This window comes from Aythya ferina (assembly GCF_964211825.1).
Source record: "Aythya ferina genome assembly, chromosome: 3".
Classification (NCBI taxonomy): Eukaryota; Metazoa; Chordata; class Aves; order Anseriformes; family Anatidae; genus Aythya; species Aythya ferina.
In genome coordinates this window covers 35,870,816-35,888,374 of record NC_140298.1, presented here as the reverse complement: position 1 = coordinate 35,888,374, position 17,559 = coordinate 35,870,816, and the positions used below count along the sequence as shown (strand labels likewise).

General features: G+C 40.7%; 1 protein-coding gene across 17 annotated transcripts in view; it reads left to right on the top strand.

The window, feature by feature from the left end:
* LRFN2 (leucine rich repeat and fibronectin type III domain containing 2) overlaps window positions 1–17,559 on the top strand; it is a 220,164-nt gene that overhangs the window by 27,200 nt on the left and 175,405 nt on the right. Inside the window, exon 3 of one of the 17 annotated variants that reach the window (XR_014690661.1) lies at window positions 13,140–13,889. The exons of 15 other annotated variants lie outside the window; for them this stretch is intronic. The gene's annotated coding sequence lies outside the window, so the exon portion shown is untranslated. Of the gene's footprint in view, window positions 1–3,621; window positions 3,754–13,139; window positions 13,890–17,559 lie in introns of those variants that run through there. One more of the 17 variants, XR_014690662.1, reaches the window with a different exon arrangement.

Genomic DNA, 17,559 nt, shown 5'->3' with positions numbered 1-17,559 from the left:
GAGACTCACAGTACACTGAGGACAAATTCCTCATCCAGATATTAGACAAACCAACCAGAGGAGAAGCGTTTCTGGACCTGGTGCTCACCAGTGTGGATGACGACCTCATTAAAGAAAATAAGATTGGAGGCAGTCTGAATTGCAGTGACCACACCCTGGTTGAGATTGTGATCTCAAGGGATGTGAGCCTGGCAAAGAGCAAAGTCAGGACCTTCAACTTCAGAAGAGCAAACTTCCAGTTGTTCAGAGAATTAGTGGATGAGATCCCATGGAACACTGTCCTTAGGGACAAAGGATCTGATCAGAGCTGGCAACTCTTTAAAGATATTTTTCTTAGAGAGCAAGAGCTCTCCATCCCCATGTGCAATAAATGAAGCAGGGAAGGCAGAAAACCAGTATGGCTGAGCAATGACCTCCTGATCAAACTTAGGCAAAAGAAGGAACTGCATAGGCAGTGGAAACAGGGCCATGTGCCCTGGGAAGAGTACAGAAATGCTGTCTGGACATGCAGGGATAGGATCAGGGAAGCCAAGGCACAGACAGAGCTGAACTTGGTGAGGGATGCAAAAAATAACAAGAAGGGATTCTACAGGTACATTGGCCAAAAAAGAAAGACTGAGGTGAGTGTACCACCTCTGAAAAGTGTAGATGGAGTACTGCTAACAACAGACGTGGAGAAGGCTGAGGTATTTAACAACTTTTTTGCCTCAGTCTTCGCTGGCAGTCAAGCTTTTCACATCTCTTGAGTCTCTGAACCTCTAGGTGGGGAACTGGGGGAGCAGAATCCCTCCCACTGTAAGTGAAGAGCAGGTTCGAGACCTCCTGTTGCAACTGAACAGCTACAGATCTATGGGGCCTGATGACATCCATCCCAGGGTCCTGAGGGAAATGGCTGATGTAGCTGCCACGCCTCTCTCCATCATATTTGAAAAATTATGGCAGTCAGCTGAAGTCCCTGGTGACTGAAAAAAGGGAAACATCACTCCTGTTTTTAGAAAGGGTAGAAAGGAAGACCCAGAGAACTACAGACCAGAGTGCCTCACCTCTATGCCTGGCAAGATCATGGAACAGATCATCCTGGAAGCAACGTTAAGGCACATGCAATACCAGGAGGTGATTTGAGACAGCCAGTATGGCTTCACCAAGGGCAAATCATGCCTGACACATCTGGTGGCCTTCTGTGACGGAATGACTGCATCAGTTGACAAGAGAAGACGGACTGATGTAATCTACATGGACTTCTGCAAGTCTTTTTGACATATCCCCACATGACATCCTGATTTCTAAATTGGAAATATTTGAAGGGTGGACCATTTAGTGGATAAGGAATTGGCTTGATGGATTCACACAGAGAGTAGTGGTCAGTGGCTCTATGTCCAGGTGGAGGCTGGTGGTGAGTGGTGTCCTTCAGGGGTCTGTCTTGGGACCAGTGTTTTTCAATGTCTTCATCAGTGACATAGATGATGGGATTGAGCACACCCTCAGCAAGTTTGCAGATGACACCAAGCTGAGTGGTGTAGTTGATACAACAGATGGAAGGGATGCCATCCAAAGGGATCTGGATAAGCTTGAGATAAGCTTGAGAAGTGGGCTCATGTGAACCTAATGAGGTTCAACAAGTCCAAGAGCAAGATGCTGCAGTCTGAAGCATGAGTACAGGCTGGGAGAAGAACTCATTGAGAGCATCCCTGTGGAGAAGGATTTGGGGGTTCTGATGGATGAGAAGCTTGACATGAGTGGGCCAACTGCATCCTGGGCTGCATCAACAGAGGTGTGGTCAGCAGGTTGAGGGAGGTGAATTGTCTCCCTCTACTTTGCCCTCATGACGCTCCACTTGGAGTGCTGCATCCAGGTTGGGGGCCCCCAGTGCAAGAAAGATGTGGACCTGTTAGAATGGGCCCAGAGAAGGACCACGAAGAGGATCAGAGGGCTGGAACACCTGTTCTATGAAGAAGGCTGAGAGAGCTGGGGATGTTCAGCCTGGAGAAGAGAAGGCTTCATGGAGACCTCATTGTGGCCTTTCAATACTTAAAGTGTTCTTATAAAAATAAAAAGGATGGACTTCTTTACTCGTGCAGATAATGATAGGACAAGGGAATGGTTTCTGAAAGAGAGGAGACTTAGATTGGATGTTAGGAAGAAATTTTTCTTGCAGAGGATGGTTAGGCACTGGATTAGATTGCCCAGAGAGGTTATGGATGCCTCATCCCTGGAAGGTGTTCAAGACCAGTCTGGATGGGGTCTTGACAAACCTGATCTAGTGGGTGGCATCCCTGCCTTATGGCAGGGGGGTTGGAATTAGATGATCTTTAAGGTCACACAGGATAACTGTAGAGATTGTATAGTGCTGAAGAAAGCAATGGGAAGTAATCTGACAAGATCAGGATCTACCTTAAGAGGAAGACAAATATAGGAAAACAAAACAAAAGGTAAGAAACAGTCCAGGGTAACATCTGAAAAACAATGGTGCATATCTGACCCACTCTTCCAAAAGTCTGGGTGTAAATGGGCATAAATGGATGGCTTGGTTAAAAGGTGCTCTGCCTAAGGAATAGCTTGTCTCTGAAAGGCTGTTTATTTTTATTAAACCGGAGCTCTAGCTAGAGAAAATCAAAACAAAAACTGACTACAAACCTTTTATACCATCAGAGCTGCAAAAACGCTACTGTTAAGTGCCCATTCCTTTCTGTCAACAGACAAACCCTGGAAAACACTGCTACATGAGCAGTGCAGTGACCGTTGGCGGGTACATCTGTTGTATATTTACACTTCTTTCAGCAATAACTGCTTGAATGGTCCTGGTTCATGCTGTCAGACAAAGGCCATGGTAGCTTAAGAAAATTCTCTTCAAGAGGAAACAAATGTACATTTTAGTAGCTCTGAAATCACTTCTGTTCCCAGCAACGTTTGCATTAATCTCAGTTACACCACTCAAGGAAATGCAGAAAGCATGGGTGCAAACTAATCTAAATAAGTAGGATTTGGTCCCCAACCATCAATGCATTACATGTTTAAAGCAAGGTTCTGCTTTTTCTGTGATGGTGCTGTGACTACCTCAGTAGAATTTTGGTCAGTAATCAATCTGTTTACTGCTGCTGTTGTAAACAGGTATCCTAAGGAGCCATATAAAATTATTTTGGTATAAGTTATACCCATATTTTCAGGGTCTATGACTACCTTTATTGTAGCAAACAAGTTCTCAGCCTCTAGAGATAAGTGGCTGTGGCCTTCAATGCATGGCTTTGCTGGATTATTTTAATGCCAGATTGATGAAAGTACCTGCCATAGATGCACTTCTAAATTTCTTTTGTCTGAAATTGTAACTACTACATTTTCAAGGTGTGCCTATTCTGACTGGTGTTTTCTGTAGAAGAGCAAAGTAGGCTGTTTCAGACAAGTTCTTACCCAGTGCCAAATAGAAGCACTGCATTCATGCTCACCACTTACATAGGCATTTGCTTGCCTTGCTTGCTTTATTTCAAGCTATGTCACCAGAATGCTTTAATGCTTTCTCCAGCAATTCATCTTCCACTCAACATACTACTGGTGCTCCAGTAGGTGCATTACCTGATCAAATCGGTTTTCTAAGGGCTTTACATTGGATCTTTCTAATCATTTTAGGACCTAAGGCAGGAAATTTGAAAGGTCCCCCGAGTCTGTTCTGGTCATTCTTTATCTTTAGAAGCCTTAAGCAGCTGAATGAATCTGGAATCTCTTGTGCTGATCAAAGACACTAAATACCCTTACTGCTAGTTGATGGTGAATCCTGAGCCCGCAAGGAAAATGGGACCTTCTTTCATCTTGCTGAAGAACTACTGCAGCATTAGTTCCTTGGAGACTGGATGCTTTGAGTGACACATGAATGACATCTGCACATTAAGTCAACAATGATATCTGAGCTGTGCTTTATGAAGTTACTGTTATCTCCCTTAGTTTTCAGGAACATTGCAGAAAGCTGAGTTAGATGCTGTGTAATGAGTCATGACAGTTGGCATTCTGTAATCCTTCATGTAGCACCACGGTAATAAATTGTACAGGGTGCTTTTTTTGTAGTGTTTTGATAATTCCCATTCTGGAGAAGGCTAGAGCGCGCAATGGAACAAAGTGAAAGAGGAAAAATTAACATAGAAAAATGTTTTGTAAATTCCTTTGTTTAGGTGCATGCTTATTTCTGTGCTTGCTAATTCCTTCACCATTTGCACTGGGAGCCTCTAATGCAATCAGGGAAACATGGCCCTGGATGCTTACTTTTGCTTCTCCAGTACTAATTAGTTGCCTTCATAAGCATGTTTGAGATTAATAGCTACCCTTAACACAAAAAAACTAATGGCGGCATGGTTTGATAGTTCAAACCTTGGGGATCACCTGTTTTACCACTCTCCACAAGCTATTCCTTTCCTTCCTCTGACTAAGGCAAACTGGACTCAGGCCATAGGTTCAGCTGTTCTTGAAGTGTACAGACTATATTGCTTAGGAGCCTTGAACTTGGGGCCAGTCAAGAAATTGTGCTAACAAATTTCTCTCCAGTCTTATGGCATAAGCTCCTCCAAATCAAGTTTTAAAACTAACATCCACCTTGGAGATGGTTAAAGTATCATTATAGTTCAAGTTGCCCTTTGGTTACCCATACCTCTTCAACTGCTCACAAGTCTATATTTTGCCTTAACACAGCCATAAATTCACAAAGGTGTTATGTCTGAAAATGTGATTGGGAGTGAGCTGGTCATTTACAGTTATGATCCACTTATTCCTAGTCTGATTCTCTTTTCCTCTCTCTGATCTGTATTTTAATGAAATCCTATAGATGTTATCTCAATTAGTCTCTCAACAGTTGTCTATCAGCTGGGCCTTCTGCCATTCCAAGCTCTGTATTGTACCTTAAAAGCAAAAGTTTTATTTATTATTTTTTTTTAAGATGAGTAAGTAAAAATTTCTCCAGATAAAACTACAGTGGAAAATTGAGATCTGAGTATAAACCTGATGTGACTTTCAGTGTGACATTTAAGTACATAGCATCATTGTGCTTAGTAATAAGCATCAGCAGGGCAGGCTTGAAGTGTCTCTTCTAAATGGCACATATATTCAGGACATGTGGATCATCTTGAATACTTCTCATTATCAACTATTTTTTCCTGTTTCATCTTTACATTATTATATGCTTTGCTATAGAAAATAGCTTGCCACTTATATCTGCACAAGTGCTACGGAACTGGGATTAAGCTGAGAGACATCTGCATTGAGGCCAAAGAAAGTTGTTTTTGCTGTAGTGATGCTTCTTGGGGTGGAGAGGGGGAAGGGTAGGGGGGTATTTAAGGTCTCTTCTAGACTTTGAAAACAGTTGCAACCCCAGAACAGTTGCTAAAGGAAAAAGTTATCACTTTACAATGGATTTGTGCCTCATGTTTAGGAAATGTATCACTGGTTTCTCAGTGGCATTTCTAAGAGTAAGGTATCATGTGGACAGGTGTCATGAAGGCTTTTTAAATACCTATGAATTAGAATTAAGGTTAATAATCCATTAGTATCTGCTGTTGTCAGAGCTCTTCAGATCTGAGCAGCAGTCTTCTTTGGATTTACTGCAAGCTGTTGCCATGAAAACAACCCTTGCAACGTCAGTCCCTGTTCCCAACCACTTTGCCAATGCAACCTGTAAAATCTCCTCTGCTACTGCTGTTGCCCCTGTTACACAGCTCTGATAGATCAGCCCCACTATGATGGCTCTCCTGTCATTGCAAAGCTCTCCTTTCCAAAAACAAAAATACTGTTTGGTTTGTTTTTATTGAATACTGGCTTTTCAGCTTGAGCTGCTGAGTTCACAATTCCCAAAGGATCTCTGTAGTAGCTAGCTGTTGTTCTTGCCATACCTAGGACTAGTTTTCTTATAGAATCCCATATTCAAATTCTGGAGCGTGCAGCTTTTGTGGGCATTGGAGCATTTTTCTGGAAAAAGAAATCAAGGTGTTGCTTCTTTGACTGTCCTGAGTGGCCTACAAGACTCTAGGGATCATATTTTTCTTTCCTTTTAACTGTATCCTTGTAGAAACGGCAGTAAAATAAGAAAACAGCCTTACAGTAAAGATGTTATGTGCAGCAGGGTTGTTTATCCATCAGAAACTTGCAGATTTACAACATTTAGTGTAGACATATTTGACCAAACCCAAGTATTACCCAATCTTCTTGGGGGAAAAAAAAAATCTCTGATTGCATTCTTTCTGATAGCAGATGCAATTCAATACAAGCCTGACAAATTATCCCAGGTCAGATATTGCAATAAGGAGTGAATAGAGAAAATTAAGATATTGCTGAAACAAGCTTTTGTATGCTAATGTGAAGCTCACAACACAATAGATGCTTGGCCCAACAGACCCAACACCAGCAGTTCATTATTTTGATTCTACTGTTACATTTTCACAAGATTACAGTTTCACAAGATGTTTCTGTGCATATGTTTGTGTAAAATAAGGAAAAGCAATGATTTTGAATGCTACAAAAATACAGGTCAGCCAAGTTTGAATTTTAGTAACCTTAGGGTGACTCTACATATTTTTGAATAACTTTTGATTTTATAGAATGGAAACTTTTAGAAAAAATCCAACCCTCTCAGGAGTATTGTCTCTTTTTTGGGGGGAGGGGAGAAGGGAAAATAAAAAAAAAAAAGCAAAAAACGAATCGTGAAGTTAATACAAATGACAATAGAATCGGGATGTTAATTTTAAAGGTCTGTATTTAAGGAATTAGGGATCAGACCAAAATTAATGACTATGTCATGGGAGCATATGGTATTTCTGCTCAAGGTGTTAAAGTTGTCAGTGACAAAAAATTCAAAAGGCCCGAGAGGTTCTTCTGGAAATAAATGCTTTGATTACACACAAATCTGTACTGTTAACCTAAAGTGTAGTATTTGATGGGGGTTGAATGTCAAAAAGCTGATAAATAAAAGAATAAGACAAATGCTTTTGTTCTCCTTGTAATAAAATCTGGAAGAAATAAGTTTCCTCTCCTAGTTTCCCTGTAGATTTTTGTCAAGTGTAGCTTCATGTATTTAAGTCTCAATGTCTTTTGCATGAGGCAGGTCTGAGCAGTGTGAGCAAATCACATTAATGTATGGACATGTGGCAGATTACTGAAGACATACTCCTAGACTGTTCCCATGCTTTTCTGCATACTGCATATGCATGCATCATAGGAGGCAAACAACTTTAGAAGGGTACTGTAGAAGGGCATTGATATTAGGATAACAGCTATTGATTACTTTTGTGAGCTTCTCATCCTTTACTCTTATCTACCCTTCACTGCACATCTGTCAGTACACCCCTCTTACTTAACTTGATGGATAAGTTGCAGATAAACGTGCACAGATGCAGAACGTGCCAAACAGATCAACACTAAGTATAACTGTTACTGTCTCTGGAGGGTCAATAGTAGCTGAGCAGCAATGTATGATGAAAAGGGAGAAAAATATTTAAAAAAATAACTGACGAATATCCCAGTCATTCTCCTGCTTGTGTAAATCCCCTCTGTGTTGTGGGTAAATTGCTAACATATTACAATGCATGAGAATTTTGATCAGATTTGATGGGGTCAGATTTCACCATATCAAAGATTGCAATTGTTTAGGAAATACAATACCATTGAAGGGGTTCTGAATGGCCTTTAAAGTTTCATAATAAGAAAATGAGAGAACTTATAACAACAAGATGAACAGAGTCATAACCAAGATGAATATTTTGCTGTTTTCTTCCTTTTCTTATTCCCTTAGAACAGTTATTTTGCATCTCAGAACACAGCTTATTACACCAAATGATTGCTTAGTGATTTTCTGCAATGTGGCCCATACTTGTATTTGTTGGAGACCATTCTAAAATACATCACAAAAGGCTGCTGCAGTCAATTGCACCTATAATGTGTATTTTAAAAGTTAATTATAAGTGCCCTTTATTCACCTGATAAATCATAGAAGGAAATGTTCTTGTCAAGCAGGTAATTAAAACCTCCTAATTGTAAATACTGTGAAGATGCAGAAGTGCTCAACATTAGTCTGTACTATATGTTACTAGAAAATCCCACCGGCTAAAACCATTTTGTGAGATGACATAGGGAAACTTGTTTGATTTTGCTTCTGTGCAGTTTGTGGTATAAATTGTTTGACTCTGGACAGGTAAAACTATAGGGAATTGAGAAAAATATTAAGAAGTGCAAAAAGGGAGGGACATACAATGGAATGAAAAGGAGCTATTGTTTAGCACATAAAGATAATACTAGACATTAAGTTATTACTGAAGTCATCCAAGTAACTCACCTTATATGGGAGACCATAAAACAGCATAGCTTTTCTTGTCTGTTTTTAATTTATTTTATTTTTATAGTTACTGAGAAGCTATATAGAGAACAGTATTTTATTTTGTTTTTAAAGTACACATTTCTGTATAAGTTAATGCTACAGTAAAGATCTAATCATCATTTCAGGCTCTACTACTTGCTTTGCAAACTAGAGCTTGGAAATGGTGCTTGTTTTGTTCTGCAGGCTATTTGTGTGGTTCAGTATAAAAAGACAAATACTCCCTTGTGTCAAATGGGTTTTTATGACTTTTAAGAAATTAGCTCTGTCAAAGCAATGCCTGGGAATCTAGTGCTTATAGTTTGAAAACACTAAAGTGATCAATGAATACAAATACGGTTAGATGGGGAAGCTGGTCAGTTCATGGAAAAGCATTTGGGGACTCACCTTATGAGGGGGTTTTGATTGCATATAGAGATTTGTTTCCTGACTTTAATGCAACAAAGCTACTGTTTCTCTATTAAGAAAGTTGGCAAGAACTGTGACTGAATCATATAATAGAAACAAGTATAAAATAATGTGTTGGTAAATTATTGATTTTCATAAAACTGAAGAGATTTCTGAGTTTTGATCTACATCTCCTGCCTAAAGACACTTGCATTGAAATCAGCCTTATAAGACAGAAATTGAGTATATTGGGCTTATGTGGCAAGGCTTTTGTAGGAGGGGGGTTGCAGGAGTGGTCTCTGAGAAGAGCTCAAAAGCTGCCCCATCTTAGGTAAGAGCCAGCTCCATAAAGGACCTGCTGCTGCCCAGAGCTGAGCCAGTAAATGACAGTGGTTGTGCCTCTGGGAGAGCAGATTTAAGAAAGGGAAAAAAAGACTGCTGCACAGCAGCAGCTGGGAGTGCAAGGAGTGAGAAGCAGCCCTACAGACTCCAGGGTTAGTGCAGGAGGTGCTCCAGGCAGGCAGCAGCAGTTCCCCTGTGGCCTGTGGAGAGGCCCCTGATGGAGCAGGCTGTCCCCCTGCAGCCCATGGGTCCCACATGGAGCAGATCTCCATGCTGCAGCCTGTAGAGGAGTCCCTGGTGGAGCAGGTGGATGTGGCCTGGAGGAGGCTACGGCCCATGGAGAGCCCCCACAGGAGCAGGCCCCGGCCCGGAGCTGCAGCCTGTGGAGAGGAGCCCACACAGGAGCAGGGGCTCTGGGGGGAGCTGCCGCCCACCTGTGGGGAACCCGTGCTGGAGCAGTTTGCTCCTGGGGGATGGACCCCATGGTACGGAGCTGTGTGGGAGCAGTTCTTGAAGAGCTGCTGCCTGGGGCAGCCCCTGCAGGCTCAGTTTGGGAAGGATGGCATCCCGTGGGAGGGACCCCATGTGGAGCAGGGGCACAGAGGGACTGTGAAGGAGCAGCAGGGTCAAAGTGTCAGGGACTGATGGCAGCCCATGTTCCCCTGCACCATGTGGGGGAAGATGTAGGACAGGAGAGATGGGGGGAAGGAGGTTTTAGTTTCCTTTTGGTTTCTCACTGCTCTGGTCTCTTAGCGATAGGCAATAAATATTTATTTCCCTGCGCTGAGTCTGTTTTGCCCATGACAATAATTGAAGAGTGATCTCCCCATCTTTATCTTAGCCTTTGAGCCCTTTTTCATCATAATTTTTCCTTGAGGAGGGGGAATGGTGTGGTAGAGTATAACTGCCCATAAGGATGAAACCACCACACCAAGGTCTTAGTTAATTCACCTCTTTTTATGGACAGAAATTTGACATGATATTTAAAAGTGCAAAGGGAAATAGGGTACCAAATCTCATTCACTTCCTATGGGAAACAGTTGCCTAATCACCGTTTATGCCTTTAAAATGTCTTAAAATATAACTTAAATATAACTTGCTGTAGCTCAGTGTCTGGGATGTGACTTCTCTGAAGAAAAGTGCTGTGAGAAATTATTTGAGGTAGACGCATGGGTAAATTCCTCTCAATTTTGGGGGTACTATAAATTTGCATGTATTGTGCTCTACCAAGGAAGAATTTAAATGGAAAAGAGCACATTCAAATTATTTTCTTTTTATATGTAAATGTACTGGACCCTTTGTGAACTTCAAGATGATTTTCTCCAGCAGCTCTTGTTGTAAACGGGCACAGCCTGTTCATGTAGCTGAATAAATCCTAGTCTCACCATGTGAGGCCCTACTAGGTACTAGTGCCTTCACTCTCACAGCTGTTCACCATCCTTGACAAAACAGGTATGGATGGGAATGGAGAATCCATGTAGCTATCTTACAGTTTTTTTGCTCACTTACCTCCTGGTGGTTCATGTAATCAGACGTCCATGCTGGCCATTGCTGCAGTAGCCCCCAAACTCATGTGCACTGTTTTCACTCTGCAGTTGCTGCAGTGTGGCTTTATTTTCCACAGAAAGAGGTTTGCAAAGGCACAAAAGAGTAGCTAGGGAAATACTAAGCCTGTCTCATATAGCAAAGATGTAACTTACTACCCTAATAAATCTGCCATGACTGATTAGACCCCCAATAAGGTTGAAGTCTGATAGAAACAAGCTGAGAGGTCCACCCCTCCTAATTTTACATTTTTTTTAAATTTTTTTTTAGATTCTCTGACTCTCCCTTCTTGCAAGTAGGAGCAAGCAAGTATTGCTGACTTTGAGCATCAAACACAAACCTCCTGCTTGCTACCTTATTCTAAAAAGAAACTTGAGATAATAAAGAGGGCCAAAGACAGAGCTCAGAAAAATAACAAAGTGCCATTTCTGCTATTAAGGAGTTGAAAGCATAAATATGCCTGGTATTGTACAGACATGAACCCTATTAAGCACAAGGTTGTGATTCTCTTATTCAGGATAAAGAGTGTTTTATTCCATGAGTAATTTAATGGAAGTAAATGGGGGGTAAGATTAATGTAAGACTATTACACAAAAAGTAAGACCTACAGATATATCTGCTTAAGATTCTTTACTGTTCAGGGTTTGCTTTTTAGTAATGCCCTATTCAGGAATGTGATAACTGAACTATTAGTGGCCATATATAGTTTATCATTTAAAATTGTTCCATTATCTGAGAACTGGGTAGGTAATGTTATCATTTTTTAAAAGGTTTTATGGGGTTAATTTTTTTAAAAGGGTTTATGGGGTTTTATAGATGGTTATTTGCCTTCTTTACAGGTCATAATGGCTATTCTAGCAGTACATATGTGGATGAATATGATATATTGGAAAAAAATGCCATATATTTGTGTGTGGAGGCCGTGTCTTATGGTTGTATTTTTGAATACTCAAGAGGAGTCAACAAACATAGGGGTGATCTGGTCAGCCATGCAGGTTATGCAGGCTAAATAATGATCAGGTTTTACAAATAAGAGAGGTTTCCAATGTTGTCCGTTAGGATCTGTGCTGGGACCAGGGCTGCTCAACAAATCCATAAACTGTCTCCACAGAAGTAGATAGTAATGTGATACAGTCTGCTGATGTTACAGATATTGTTCAGATTTTTTAAAATTGAGATGTATGAAAGGAGCTGTAGAAGGATAGATTGATATTGGATAAGTAGGTGAGAAATCATCAAGCTAAGTTCAGTGACAACTGAAAATGAAAATGTGGATGAGCAGACTGAGGTAGGTAAGTCCATCAATACAAAATTAGGAAAAAATATAACAATTTTTGCAGATTTAAGAAGATAGGAATGACTGTGAAGGAAACAGAACCAAACAGAATGTACTATTATTCTGTGCTGTGACATTCCTACATTTTGAATACCGTACAGCATTATTCAGTTTGGAAAAAGATGCTCTACACTGCAAAAGAAATGACTGGGATATACATTCGCAGAATCATAAATGAAAGGGAAAATATGAAAAAACAGAGTAAGTGTTCCATATTCACAGTGGATAAAGCAGGAGAAGACTGAGAAATATGCAAGGTAGCAGGTTTAACACAAGTTTTCAATGTTATGTGAGCACAGACCTAGAACATCACATTTCAAGAAATGGAAGCATCTTTTGGTACAGTAGTTGTACTCAAGACTGTTCTGAACTTTTGTACAGAATGTGGATATTAATTAGGACAAAAACTGTTCATGTGAATAATATACTCCATAATAACTATGGATTTCCATTTGAAACATTTGGTGGGTACTATAGGACAAAGAAATAGTGGGAGATTGTTACATGGCTGATGGGTAATGCACACTGAATTGATATGCAGGCACTCAGAATGTATCAGAAGTCTCATGGTATTTATTTCGCTGCCCATCATTTATTAATTTTTCTTTCATTATAATGTGCTTAAAGAGCAATACCTTGAGGAAGGTACCTCACTGCAATCTTCTTTGTCTCTTCTATAACTTTACTTTCCAGTGTGGGAAGTACTTTTTACTGTCAGGAAGCTGACCCTATCTGGTGATTCCAGTTTTTAGACAAAGACACCAGACTCTTTCTGAGGTGCAATAGACTTACATACTTACATTCCCTGTCAGGTCTGAATTCATCTTTTTTTTTTTTTTTTTTTTTTTTTTTTCCCGTAACAGTCAGAGAAAAGCAGCAGCTCATTTCCTTATTTATGTAGTTGCCTGTTTCAGCACCTCTTTAGGAGCTGTTAGATGGAAAGGCAATTTGGTCTCTTTCTTCCTTGTCTCTGTATCTAAGGCCAAAGGGAAAACCTATTCAGGCAGAACAGCCATCAGCAGAACAATGACTGAGTTTTTAAGAGCATATTCCAAACCCTGAAGAGTTCAGTATAATTCTGTATTTCATTAGTACTTTTCATCAAAATGAGCTTAAAACTTTCTTTGGTTTGAAAGGATCATTACAGATTTACACCTGCTGAGATTCTGCTCCTGTGTGTCTTATCTTCAGAAATACTCTTCTGTATGCTGAACTTGTTGGAAGGAAAGAGAAGGCAGCATGGAAGAGATGCACACTACAGCTGTTCCGACAAAAAAAAAAAAAAAAAAAAAAGGCCCTACAGATTAGGGGGCTTCACTTCTTTTACATCTTTAATTTGTTAACTTTTAGCTACATTGGATTTGCCTGAATAAAGGTTTCAACCAGTAGGACAAAGCAGATGAATGTCATAGCTCATACACAGTCTTGTTTGGCACCTCCATCATCATAAATACATTTATAGACCCCATAACTGTGAAGTACTGTGTTTTTATTTTTCCTTTGTTCCCTGTCCCATTTCTTGCCTCTTTGCTGCAAATGCACAGAAGGTCCAAAGCATAAAAACACCCTGACCAGTATGAGCACAAAATACACTGTAAGGGCACAGTATAAACTTGTATAAATAGAAAAATCTTTCAGGTCATAAAGCATTGCTAGCATATTGCAGGTCAGAAGATGATTCAGTTCAACTTCTGTCACGAGGTATCTCAATGTTAATAAACTGTTTCATATCTTTATGTAGTTATTTTTGTACTTCTGTAACAACTAGTCTGCAGAAACACTGGAATGAAAGGTATCCATGCCTTCCCACGTGAACATGAGCAGGTTTTCATTGGTTTGGGCAATTGAATCCCCACTGTGAACCAGTCCTGTATCCCAGGAGCTGGATTTTGCCCAAGAAGAGTGAAAAGTGGAACCAGTGATGGATTTCAGAGCCTAAAATTTGAATGCTGCAACAAGTAATAATATGTGCCCTGTAGGAGACCTGATCACTGTGAAAGGAGCAAATCTGAGTTAGGTCCAGAATGGCTGCTGTATGGAAGAATGTCCTGGTCAGCTCAGCTGATGAGAGAGGTTCTCCTGTGCTGCCCTGGAAGTGAGTTACTTCTGTCCATTTGAGATCTGCAGCCCTGAATCTTTTCCAAGTGAAAAGCCTGGAAAAGTTATTTTCAGTTATTTTCACTAAAATCACAACCGTCAGATGAGGAGCAATTGTATACCTTTCTAATATATTATTGCTTCTTGGTGAAGTTGTTTGCCTGTGAGGTAGGAGAGAATGTCTCACTTTTCTGTTTAGCTTCAGATAGTTCTAGTATACATTTACCTTTCCTGCATCTGCTAACCATGGACCTTGTTTCTGTAGAAAATCACTCTGTCTTGCACACTGTGCTCCATTGGCTATGACCATGTATAGAGTCTAATAATTGTAAATTAGCAGGCAGTAGGGGAAGTTTGGGTTCTGGTCCAGTCCCTGCTCCCAAGACTGCTTAGTTATTTTATGTTGACTTTTCATTAGATGAAATCTAGAAACTATTCTCTATGCAAGGCTTAGAACGGAGTCGGTAATTGTAGATGAATCTTTATTACAGATAAGGCTTTAAGAAAAGGAAAGTGTTCATCTAGCAAAGTTGGCATCATTAACCTCTTCTGCTCTTGGGGGGTCAAGAGGGTAAGAAGCTGAATCTCAGTGAAGAACAGTTTCTGAAGCGGTACTTTTACAGCCAAGTAAAATTACTTTTAGATATTATGGGTTGGATTAAACCTCTCTGAAAGTTACTGTACATTCCAGTATATAAGCAGCCTCCTTCATGAAACTCAAAATCAGAAGCAGTTGTGCTGGACATAGAAAATAATCAGATTTACTTTGTGGTATGTAATCTTAGATAGCTATATTCAAAATACTGAACCACTACAATATTGAATTTCAAGTTTGCAAGTGGTGACATGATGGAACGAATAGGCAATGAATTACAATTTATCATCTGTACACTATTTGTCTGGAAACTGTGCTCCTGTCCCATGGTAGATGCAGTTTGATTTGGAGGTGGAAATGTACTGGTGGTCAAACTGAGGGATATTTCAATTACATTTGCAGTAGAAGTGCTTGTCATTGATTGGGGTGATGAGTTTATCTGCTCAAATGTTGTTAAATTATGTTAACCTCTTCAAAACCTGATTTCCTCCCCACAGATTCTTTCAGAATCCTTTCCAAAATCTGAGCTGAAGGAGGACTTTATGTTATATATACGTAGTTTTGAATATACAGAATTAGATATATCAGTATGAAAATAAGTTCACCTTCAGGCAAAAAAAAAAAAAAAAAAAGTAAAGAATCCAACTTCACAGTTCTTGCAACCAGTGATAAGCAATTTGTTACACTACCAGGCCCTGCATTATTTTATGCCTATATGATGATTATCAGTTTTTCTTTCTGGTTAAGAGCCTATAATTTTGTTCCTCTCCCTCCTTGCAGGTGAGAGTTCAAAAGTAGCAGGTTTTTTCCTGGTTTATATTGCAGGCTTTGTACTCTGCCGAAATCTTTCTCTGCTTCCATTCTCAGTCTTGTGTTTGTAGGTCTTACTTTTCCTTTTTGGTGTAGCTATTTAGATTGCACCCTCTTGAAACAGCAACACTGTCATCATATTATTTTCAGCACTTGGAACAATGCATCGGCATAACTAGAGCCATGAATTACGGAATTAAATATTGGTACATTCATAGTTATATGTATTATTTATTTATTTATTTATTTTATATTAAAATCATAGAATCATAGAATATCCTGAGTTGGAAGGGACCCTTAAGGATCATCAAGTCCAACTCTTGACACCACACAGGTCTACCCAAAAGTTCAGACCATGTGACTAAGTGCACAGTCCAATCTCTTCTTAAATTCAGACAGGCTCGGTGCAGTGACCACTTCCCTGGGGAGTCTGTTCCAGTGCGCAACCACCCTCTCTGTGAAGAACCCCCTCCTGATGTCAAGCCTAAATTTCCCCTGCCTCAGCTTAACCCCGTTCCCGCGGGTCCTGTCACTGGTGTTAATGGAGAAAAGGTCTCCTGCCTCTCGACACCCCTTTACGAGGAAGTTGTAGACTGTGATGAGGTCTCCCCTCAGCCTCCTCTTCTCCAGGCTGAACAGGCCCAGTGACCTCAGCCGTTCTTCGTACGTCTTCCCCTCCAGGCCTTTCACCATCTTCGTAGCCCTCCTCTGGACACTCTCCAACAGTTTCATGTCCTTTTTATACTGTGGTGCCCAGAACTGCACACAGTACTCGAGGTGAGGCCGCACCAGCACAGAGTAGAGTGGGACAATCACCTCCCTTGACCTACTAGCGATGCCATGCTTGATGCACCCCAGTACACGATTGGCCCTCCTGGCTGCCAGGGCACACTGCTGGCTCATATTCAACTTGCTGTCTACCACGACCCCCAGATCCCTCTCTTCTAGGCTGCTCTCCAGCGTCTCATCGCCCAGTCTGTACGTGCAGCCAGGGTTTCCCCGTCCCAGGTGCAGGACCCGGCACTTGCTCTTATCGAACTTCATGCGGTTGGTGATTGCCCAGCTCTCCAACCTATCCAGATCCCTCTGCAAGGCCTTTACACCCTCATTCGAGTCCACAACTCCTCCAAGTTTGGTGTCATCAGCAAACTTGCTCAAAATACCTTCTATTCCTACATCCAGATCGTTTATAAAAATATTGAAAAGTACCGGCCCTAAAACGGAGCCTTGAGGGACCCCACTGGTGACCGCCCGCCAGCCTGACACAGCCCCATTTACCATAACCCTTTGGGCCCTGCCCGTTAGCCAATTGCTCACCCATCGTATGATGTTTTTATTTAGCTGTATGGTGGACATTTTGTCCAGTAGGATCCTATGGGAAACCGTGTCAAAAGCCTTGCTGAAGTCCAAAAAAATCACATCAGCTGGTTTCCCTTGGTCCACCATACGGGTGATCTTATCATAAAAGGAAATCAGGTTAGTTAGGCAGGACCTACCCTTCACAAACCCATGATCAAATGATACAAAGGGTAGGAACCATCTTTGGCAAGTTCTGGTTCCAACCAAAATAAAGCTAACTGCTTGTAGGCTTTTTTTCCCTTCTGAATGCATGTATTTATCTTTAGAAATCACACAGCAGGAGTGAAGCTGCACATTCATTTGACCTTAACTGTAAGAGCTAAGCCTTCTTCATGTTGACATGTGTAAGAACCTGAATCTGTCATTCCTTTGAAAGAAAAACTTTTTAGTCTTTGAGCTGTTCTTTTAACAAAAGCTTCAGACCATTGTTCCTCATGAATATTAATCACACATGAAAAAATCAAGTCACAGCTCTGGTGACAGCATTTGCTTTCTGAGTCTTCTGGCATGCCTTGCCAAATGTTATTTTTGGTAGAACCCGTGAACTATTTTGCTGCTAATGGCCTGAATTAGAGATGTGTTCATCCAGTACAGTACAATGGTGTTCTAGACATGTGATTACATAAAAAGCAGTCAATAAATTACTTAGGTTTTACTTTAAATAGAAAAATGTCTCTGCCTTTTAGTTTCGTTTAGCTTGGAATTGACCTGTATGGCAGTTTGTTACCTTAGGAAAGCGTCTGTGGTATT